At 38.6% G+C, this 10,544-nt stretch overlaps 1 long non-coding RNA gene across 1 annotated transcript; it reads right to left on the minus strand.

Moving 5' to 3' along the window:
• Positions 1-304: 304 nt before the first annotated feature.
• On the minus strand, positions 305-2,828 carry LOC126698268 (uncharacterized). The gene is made up of 2 exons (XR_007646422.1): positions 1,776-2,828; positions 305-579 (listed from the first exon to the last, which is right to left on the minus strand). It is a non-coding gene; the product is annotated as an uncharacterized LOC126698268 (long non-coding RNA).
• Positions 2,829-10,544: the final 7,716 nt, after the last annotated feature.

The following is a 10,544-nucleotide window of genomic DNA, read 5'->3' on the forward strand; positions in this document are numbered from 1 at the left end:
TGTTTGAACACCTTAGTACTTAAGTTGCATTTTGACCAGCCATGTTTGGTTGACGAACTTAGTACTCCTTAGCAGTGTTTGAACAGTTTTCATTGAGTTGTGAATGACAATATTAGTTGTGTTTGAACAACTTAGTATTTTTTAGTTGTGTTTGAACAGCTTTCTATTGAGTCATGTTTAAATGACAATATTTGTCACGCCCTAAACCCCAAAGGGTCCAAAGCATGAGAAAGACGTCTCAAAGTACCTATAGATTTTTCCTTTTTGACAATTCAATCCACATAAATCATATCAAGTACCAACATCAAGAATTATCATAACAATTCCATTGAATATACTTTTAAAGTAAGTTAGAGCTCTAAGCATTAATTACAAGGACCATTAGCCACAAAAGAATAGAGGTCTGAATATATAATTACATATCAACAGCTCGTCCCATCGGTGGGAAATAAAGTCACAACCACTATAACATACAAAAGAATGAGTCAAGTCTATTCTAAGGTGTACATCATCTAATGTCTCCATTACAAAAGTTCAGCTTAGCCACCAAAAAGCTGTCTTGAAAGATTGTTGCCTACTCTGAAAAGTTTATAAAATAATGGAATGAGACAGAACCCAGTAAGTAGCATAATTAATGGGGGTGGGGGAAATGCAAGTCTCATGATAATGAACATTTTACAAAACATGTTATAATTTGGGAATTTCCAATTAATTTATGCAAAAACAGTTTCATTAAGCACATGACAAGAACAATAGGAATAATTTAGTATCAAGCTTCCAAAAATAAATATGAAACTACATTCCATTCATTGTGAGCCATAAAAATATCCAATACCATTTCAAAATTAGAAAACCTCACCCAAGATGCAACAAGGACCAATAAGGATGGAGATATCGCCCAGACATCATACCGCCACAAACAAGTTAGAGCCAAAACACACTAGCATGATATGTACCTCGTTTGGCATGTGGTCTATTGGTCCTGCCAAGCCTCACCTACACCCTCAAGGATTTACCTATCCCCTCCATGGGCAGCAGGGGATAACACATCATGTAGTACCTCTTTTGCATGTGGTCTCTTGGCCCTACCTAGCCTCACCCACACACTCAAGGATTTACCTCTTCCCCCCATGGGCAGCAGGGAATGACGTGTTGCACAGTACCCCTTTTGCATGTGGTCTTTTGGCACTATAGGCAGCGACCTCACCCACACACTCAAGGATTTACCCGTGTCATGCAAAGTGTGAGTCTCCAACTTGGCTTGTTGTCACCAAGACGGGGTAATCACCAACATCATAGCACAAGGGCAAAGCCCCATCAAAAGCTCACAAGTTCAATGTATTCAAAATACATAGTTTACTTCCAAGTAGTTTCATAAGGTATTACAACAACCAAATATCCACAATATTCTCAAAAGTATTTCTTGTCAAAAATGTTTTGCATCAATATTTTCCAAATAATACAAGACAAGATAAATAAGCACCTTTAAGTTTCCAATATACCATAAAGTCCATGAATTCCTTATCATAGGATTAAGTCAAAGATGTTCATATTTTCCATGTCAACAATCCATGCATTTCCCCAAATGCAGTATCAAATATGATGCATTTTCATATATAATCATATATATATATATATATATATATTAAAGTTACACAATAGTTTTTTTAAGGAAAATATAGTTTCCATAGGTAGTTTCCAAAAGCGTGTCTAATCCAAAAACAACATTTATGCAATATGGTTATTTTTCAAAAATCCCATTAAAAGCTACTTACCTCGGGATGCCAACCAATTTTACCCCAACCGCGCACCATGAAATCAACCAATCTCATCACTAGGTCCATCATCAAGTACCTTGGAACCTTGGGTTTGATCCATTTCAAAATCTCATGGAGTTTGGTTACTAGGAGGACTAATGGAGAGAACCCCTCACTTTCTTGGAGGTCTTGATTTGAGAAAGGAAAAATGATGAAGGAGACATGGGGCTTGAAGATCGGTCTTGAGGGAGGGAGAAGAAGAGGGAATAAGAGAAAGGAGGGAGAGAGTAGCCGTGAGAATGAAAAGAGAGGAGAGGGGGGGGGGGGTTTCATGTGTGGTGATAGATAGGGAGATTATGGACCACACATAAGAAATATCTTGTTGACAATTTTACAAAAATGCCCTCACTAAAAAATATACACATATATTTAGAGAAACATTTGGGGTGTTACATTAATGTTTTGCATCAATATTTCCCAAATAATACAAGACAAGATAAATAAGCACTTTTAAGTTCCAATATACCATAAAGTCCATGAATTCCTTATCATAGGATTAATTCAAAGATGCTCATATTTTCCATGTCAACAATCTATGCATTTCCTCAAATGCAATACCAAATATGATGCATTTTTCACATATATAATCATATATATATATATATATATATATTAATTAAGGTTACGACACAATAGTTTTTTTTAGGAAAATATAGTTTCCATAGGTAGTTTCCAAAAGCGTGTCTAACCCAAAAACAACATTTATGCAATATGGTTATTTTTCAAAAATTCCATTAAAAGCTACTTATCTCGGGATGCCAACCAATTTTACCTCAACCGGGCACCATGAAATCAACCAATCTCATCACTAGGTCCATCATCAAGTACCTTGGAACCTTGAGTTTGATCCACTTCAAAATCTCATGGACTTTGGTTACTAGGACTAATGGAGAGAACTCCTTACTTTCTTGGAGGTCTTGATTTGAGAAAGGAAAACTGATGAAGGAGACATGAGGCTTGAAGATTCGGTCTTGAGGGAGGGAGAAGAAGAATAAGAGAAAGAAGGGAGAGAGTAGCCATGAGAATGAAAAGAGGGTGGGGGGGGGGGGGGTTCACATGTGGTGATGGATGGGGAGATTATGGACCACACATAAGAAATATCTTGTTGACATTTTTACAAAAATGCCCTCTCACATATATTTGGAGAAACATTTAGGGTGTTACAATATTAGTTGTATTTGAACAACTTAGTATTTTTTAGCTGTGTTTGAATAGCTTTCTATTGAGTCATGTTTGAATGATGATATTAGTTGTGTTTGAACAACTTAGTATTTTTTAGCTATGTTTGAACAGTTTTTTATTGACTCATGTTTGAATGATGATATTAGTTGTGTTTAAATAACTTAGTATTTTTTAGCTGTTTTTGAACAACTTTTTATTAAGTCATGTTTAAATGACGATTTTAGTTGTGTTTGAACAACTTAGTATTTTTTGGCTGTGTTTGAACAGCTTTCTATTAAGTTATGTTTGAATGACGATATTAGTTGTGTTTGAACAACTTAGTATTTTTTTGCTGTGTTTGAACAGCTTTTTATTGAGTCATTTTTGAATGACAATATTAGTTGTGTATGAACAACTTAGTATTTTTTAGCTGTGTTTGAACAGTTTTTTATTGAGTCATGTTTAAATGATGATTTTGTGTCGTACTTGTGACTTAGAGCCATGGTATTGAAGCGTTTTTAGGTTAACCATTTTTTGTCTATTCATGCTTGAATGACGATCACATTGGTTGTGTTTACAGAATTCTAATTTAGTCGACTCTAATGGCTGTGTGTGAACAGCTTTTGATTTAGAATTTTAATGGCGGAGGTCCTTGAGACGTCTCCCAAGGATGGCTCCTAAGTCTTACACATATTTTCATTGACAAATAACTCATGAATAATCATTGATAAATACGCAAGGATCATGCTTTCATGTATTATTGATCTATGAATGGCAAAAGTAATAACTGTTGTACATACTGATATGAAGATTAGGCAACTTGAAATGTAAAGCGTTCCTTACTAGTAGTATTTCTTCAAGTGTTCTATGTTCCATGGTCGAGGCAGTTCCTGGCTATCTAGAGATTTTAGGTAGTAGAAGCCTTCCTTGGAATGACAGATTACTTCGTAGAGGCCTTCCCAGATTGGCCCTAGTTTTCCTTAGGATGGGTCCTTTGTTGCCTGTGATACTTTTCTAAGGACAAGGTCTCCCATGTTGAACCTTCTTACCTTAACCTATTGCTTCCTTGTGTTTGGTCATTCGCTTCATAGCTTCTTCTCTAACTTCATTAATTAGGTCCAGATTGCTGTTAAGCTCCTGCTGGTTTTTCTGGTCTTCATAAGTTTTAACTCGGAAGCTCGTCAGTCTTACTTCTACTAGTATGACGGCCTTAGTGCCAAATGTCAGTTTGAATGGTGTTTCTCTTGTTGAAACCCTTGTGGTCACTCTATATGCCCAGAGGACATTTTGTAGTTCTTTAGGCCATGCCCCCTTTGCCCCCTCAACCTAGTTTTGATAATTTTGAGCAAGCTTTTGTACGTCACTTCTGTCTGGTCGTTGGCCTGAGGGTGTCTTAGAGAAGAGTAGTAATTCTTGACTCCTAAGTCTTGGCAAAATTTTCGAAACTTGGCATTGTCAAACTACTTTCCATTGTTTGATATTATGACATGTGGGACTCCAAACCTACAGATGATGTTTTTCCACACAAAGCTTGTGACTTTAGCCTTTGTTATCGTCATCATTGGTTCTGCTTCTACCCATTTTGTGAAGTAATCGATTGTGACGATCGGAATTCCAAGTTGCTTTTTCCCTAGAGGGAATGGACCCATAATTCGAATTCCCCATTGGGCGAAGGGCCATGGTAAGGATATTGGTGTCATCATCTCTCCTGGTCTCGTCTAGACATTTGTGAAAACTTGACACTTATCGCATACTCTAACGATGTTGTATGCATCTTTCTATAGTGTTGGCCAGTAATATCTTGTTCTGAGCACCTTTTTTGCTAAGTATCTTGCTCCAGCGTGATTTCCACAGATTCCAGCGTGTATCTCACAGAGCACATAATCTGCTTCTTCTGAGCTAGCACATCTTAGATATGGGAGTGAATATCCTTGTCTGTATAGCATGTCATCAATAAGGACAAAGCGAGCTACTCTAATCTGCATCTTCCTTGCTTCCATCTTATCTTTAGGGAGCCATCCTTCTTTCAAATAACGGACGATTGGAGTCATCCACTCGTCTTGCTCTTTTATCTACAGAACTTGCTCACCTTTTATGCTTGGCTACTCCCTTATCTCTATACATAGTTCGAAGGTTGCATTGTAGTCATTCGACGAGGCCAATTTTGCTAGGAAGTCAGCTTCTGCATTTTTTGCTCTTGGGATTTGCATGAAGTCTAGGTTGTCGAAGTATTGTGAGTGTCGTTAGACGATCTTCAAGTACTTCTGCATCCTTTCTTATTTGGCTTCATAATCTCCCTTCACTTGTCCTATCATTAGCTGAGAATTAGCTTGGACGATAAGGCTTTTTACTCCTAGAGCTTTTGCTAGACTTAGCCCTGTTAACAATGCTTCGTACTCTACCTTGTTATTCGTTGCTGGGATTGCAATTTAACTGCATACTTCAAGGTTTGTTTTTCTGGGGAGATGAGCACTACTCTTGCTCCTCCCACTTTTTTCATGGTAGACCCATCTATTTGGACCATCCATGTTTCCATAGGAGGTTCTTCTTCCTTATAGTGGTTGGTGAATTCGGCAATGAAGTCTGCTAGCATTTGGGCTTTGATTGCTACTCGAGGTCAATATTCGATGTCAAATTGGCCCAACTCAATCGCCCACTGAATTGGTCGTCCTGTTGCATCTATCTTGTTCATCATCTTTCTTATGGGCTGGTCTATCATGACGACAAAGGGGTATGCTTGGAAATAAGAACGGAGCTTTCTAGAAGCGACCAATAACGTGAAAGCTATCTTCTCCATCCTTGGATAGCTTGCTTCTGCTCCTTGGAATGCCTGGTTGGTATAATAAACTAGCTTTTGGACGTTCCCTTCTTCTCTGATCAGTGCCAAACTTACTGTAGTGTTAGATACTGCTAAGTAGAGGAACAACTTCTCCCCTATCACCGAGGGGCTTAATAGAGGTGGCTTCGTCAAGTACTCCTTTAACTTGGCAAGGGCTTGCTCACATTCGTCATTCCACTAAAAGGATTTTTTCAATACCTTGAAGAATGACATGCACTTGTCTGTTGCCCTAAAGACGAATCTGTTTAGGGCTGCAACTTTTCCTGTCAAGCTATACACCCCCTTCACGGTTTTTGGTGATTTAACCTCGATTATCGCTTTTTCTTTGTCTGGATTTTCCTCTATTCCTAGTTAGGACACCATGAATCCCAAGAATTTTCCTAAAGCAATATCAAAAACACACTTTGCAAGGTTTAATTTCATGTTGTACTTACGTAGTGTGCTGAAGGTTTCTTTGAGATCATCCAAGTGGTTAGCTTTGTCCTTACTTTTTACCAGTATATCATCTATGTATACCTCCACATTCCTTCCAATCTGGTAAGAGAACATGCGGTTCACCAATCTTTGGTAGGTGGATTTTGCATTCTTCAGTCCAAAGAGCATAACTTTGTAGGAGTACAACCCTTGGCTAGTAACAAACGAGGTCTTCTCTTGATCATCTTCATCCATAAGAATCTGGTTATATCCAAAAAATGCGTTCATGAAACTTAAAAGTTGTGTCTAGCAGTTGAGTCTACCAACTAATCATTCCTCGACAAGGGGAAGCTATCTTTTGGCAAGTTTTGTTCAAGTCTGTGAAATCGACACACATTCTCTACTTGCCATTACTCTTCTTTACTATGACCACGTTTGCCAACCAATCTGGATAGAAGACCTCCCTGATGAAATCGGCTTCTAATAACTTCTCCACTTCTTTAGTTACAACTTTATTGCGCTCTAGTTCTCTGCTTCTGCTGTACAGGCTTGCATTCTAGGTTGACGTTGAGACAATGCTGTATAAAACCTATCAATCCTGGGCATATCCTTGTGTTTCCAGGCAAAAACATCTTGGTTTGCTCTTAAGAATGAGATCATCTTCTCTTTCTCTGAAGTTAGGAGTGTTGTTCCAATCTTCAATACCTTCGTCGAATCTCCTAAGACGATCTCAACTTCTTGTGGTGTTTCTAACGATTCGAGAATGGGTTCTAGTTCATTGATCACCCATGTGTGGTTCTCCCCAGATGCTAGGGCAATTTGGTAGCACTCCCTTGCTAGAACTTGATCTCCTCTAATTTCTCCTACCCCATGGGCTGATGGAAACTTCACCTTCAAGTAATGTGTTGATGTTGCTGCTCTTAGTCTGTTGAGTGCAGATCTTCCCAAGATGATGTTGTATGTTGAAGGGCAATCGACTATAAGGAAATCAATTTCCTTAGTGACCTGTGCTAGATAAGTTCCTGCAATTACGATTAGAGTGACGATGCCCCTAGAGACGATTTTGTCCCCAGTGAAGCTTTCCAGAGGAGAGGTGAAAGGCCTAATCCTTTTCTTATCCAGTTTCATCTGTTGAAACGCAGGTAAGTAGATGATATCTGTTGAGCTTCTGTTGTCAATGAGCACTCGGTGGATGTTGAATTCTTCTACTCTGAGCATGATTACCAATGGATTGTCATGGGGTTGCCTAATGCTGCAACCGTCTCTTTTTAAGAAAACAATATCAGGTTTGTCATTCTTTGGCATCTGTATTGGAGGGAGTTGCGAATGGACACTGTTTATTTCTTTCCCATAGGCTTTTTTCAAGGACTTCAATGTTTCACCTGTTGTTAGTCATCCGGAGATCGTGTTTATCTCTTCTGCAGGAGGTTTGCTATCTCTTGCTCTCTGAGTTCTGTCTGATCGTCCTTCCGTTGGTATTTGTGGGGCTCAGTCTTCCTAACGTCCTTCTATAACTTCCTTTGTCCGATTAAAGTCTCCACCTAGTCTTTCAAACTCCTACACTCATCGGTGCGATGCCCATGATTTTGGTGGAACCTACAGTACTTGCTCTTGTCTTTCTTTCTACTGGAGTGCTAATTGGATTCGGTCGTTGTAGGGAGGGATCATCTCTTATCTGCATAAGGACCTGCTTAATTGGCATTATTAGAGGAGTGAAGTTAGTGAACTTGGGTTTCCTGTTTAGAAGTTCCTTCTTTTTCCCTGAGGTCTGCCCAACACTTTGTGTCTCCTTTTTCTTATCGTGATTGCTATTTTTTCCTTCGTCTCTCTTCCTTTTTCCTTTCATTTCTTTTGCAAACACCGCATCTTCTGCATTCATGTACTTCTAAGCTTTATGGAGCAACTCCGTGACTGTTTTTGGTGGACTTTTAGTGATTGAGAAGAAGAAATCTCCTGGCAACAACCCTGCTTGAAAGGTTGTTAAGATGACTTGATCTTTAACTTCATGTACCTGCAGCAACTCCTTATTGAATTGGGTTACGTACTGTCTTAGTGATTCTCCTTCTGCTTGCTGAATGTTGAGAAGATGGCCAGTTGGCTTTTTGTGTCTTTGCCCCCCCAATTAAATGACCAAAAAAACCCTTACTAAGTTGTTCAAAATTTTCAATAGTTCATTGGGGTATCTTGCTGAACCATACCTTGGCTACTCCTTTCAGTGTTGTTGGGAATGCCTTACACATCACCTCAACTGGGGTCATCTGCAACAGCATCAGCGTCTTGAATGATTCGATGTGATCCAAGGGATCCTTGGAACTGTCATATGACTCCAATTGCGAGAGATGGAACTTTGGTGGGAGGGGACGGTTCAGTACTTCATTAGTGAATGGTGAGTCCGTCCTTCGAATCATCACATCCAGATTCTCTCCGCCTTTGTCCTTCATAACACTATTTAGTTTATCCATCTCCTTCCTCATGTTGCAAAGTTCATTCTCCACCTGCAGCAACTCCTTATTGAATTGGGTGACGTATTGTCTTAGTGATTCTCCTTCTGCTTGCTGAATGTTGAGAAGATGGCCAGTTGGCTTTTTGTGTCTTTGCCCCCCCCAATGAAATGACCAAAAAAACCCTTACTAAGTTGTTCAAAATTTGCAATAGTTCATTGGGGTATCTTGCTGAACCATACCTTGGCTACTCCTTTCAGTGTTGTTGGGAATGCCTTACACATCACCTCACCTGGGGTCATCTGCAACAGCATCAGTGTCTTGAATGATTCGATGTGATCCAAGGGATCCTTGGAACTGTCATATGACTCCAACTGCGAGAGATGGAACTTTGGTGGGAGGGGACGGTTCAGTACTTCATTAGTGAATGGTGAGTCCGTCCTTCGAATCATCATATCCAGATTCTCTCCGCCTTTGTCCTTCATAACACTATTTAGTTCATCCATCTCCTTCCTCATGTTGCAAAGTTCATTCTCCACCTTGGTGAAGTCTTCTCCTAAGGTCCTATCTTTTCTGTTGGCTTGAGAGTTTGACTCTTCTTCATTTTGGTTTTCACCTGTTCGCTGACGTTCTGCGTTTTGGGATTCCATTGTCTTTCGCAGTTCTTCCACATTGGCCAAAAGGGCTTGGATTTGTTTTTGTTGCATAGCATCTAGCTGAGGTGTGGCCTCTGCTTCCATCTCGTACTCCGAGGAACTCTTTTGTCACTGGGAAATATGGCTTGAATGATTAGCGTTCCCACAAACGACGCCAAATTGATGATGCAAAAATCAACAGTTGAGCTCCTCGTCGTAGCTGATGGATGATGTTCTGGATGGGGTCATCTCTGTTGGAGGAAAACCTGCAAAATGAACTTGGTGGAAGAGTAACACGCCGGTGTGGCGTCAGCCAAACCACCCCCGATACTTAAGTCAGTAAGGGAGAAGGATTCCAAAGAGAAAATGAGTAGAGAGTGGTTTCGTAGAGTAATTGTATGTACCTTTAACTTCTGTTACCTTCTCTTTTATAGTTGTGTGCCTCATTAATGGGCAATGATGTGCTGCATTTATGCTCAACAGCTAGTGCGTTATGAAATCTTTGTTTGAAGTTCACAGCTCATTCTGTGTAGCTCCGTCCGTTACGTTTGGTCATCAATAAGCGTAATAAATGTGGGATCTATGCATATTGGAAAAATTAGTGATAGTACCATAATGCACTTGTCAGTATTTCATATATATATATATATATATAAAATAACAAATCTTTCAAAAATCGAATAAGATTTTTGTTAAAATTAATTTGTTAGTTCTCATGGAAGATATACCAATGATTCTGAAGACCATAATAAGCATATAAATATAATCAAAGTTAACAAAAATAACTTAAACAAAAGGCAACCCGCATGCAAAACATATTCAATTTGTTGAAGAAAAAAATAAAGAAGGGAATTTTATGAAAAAACAAAAAGAAGAAGGCAAATACATACATGTAAGTTTCATAGGTAAGGTAAGTATGAGAAGGAAAGAATACATCAAGAAACCGTATAGTGGGAAAAGGGAAAAATACACCAAAACCGTATATATACCCCCACTTTTATACTGTATTAGATAATTTTAAGTTGTACAAAAGTTGATAACTTGATATGAACAAAAAGAAAAAAGGAGTTTACTTAATCAAGAAGTTTAGGTTAATTACATATTAGGTTTTTTTTTTTTTTTTTTTTTCTAAAAAAAAAAGTTAACGTTATTAGATTATTATTAGATTTTTTTTTTTAGTTTAAGTTAAAGTTAATACATATTAATTTTTTTTTGTTACTTTATCCAACCAAAAAAA

This window comes from Quercus robur, chromosome 9 (genome assembly GCF_932294415.1).
Source record: "Quercus robur chromosome 9, dhQueRobu3.1, whole genome shotgun sequence".
NCBI classification, from domain to species: domain Eukaryota; kingdom Viridiplantae; phylum Streptophyta; class Magnoliopsida; order Fagales; family Fagaceae; genus Quercus; species Quercus robur.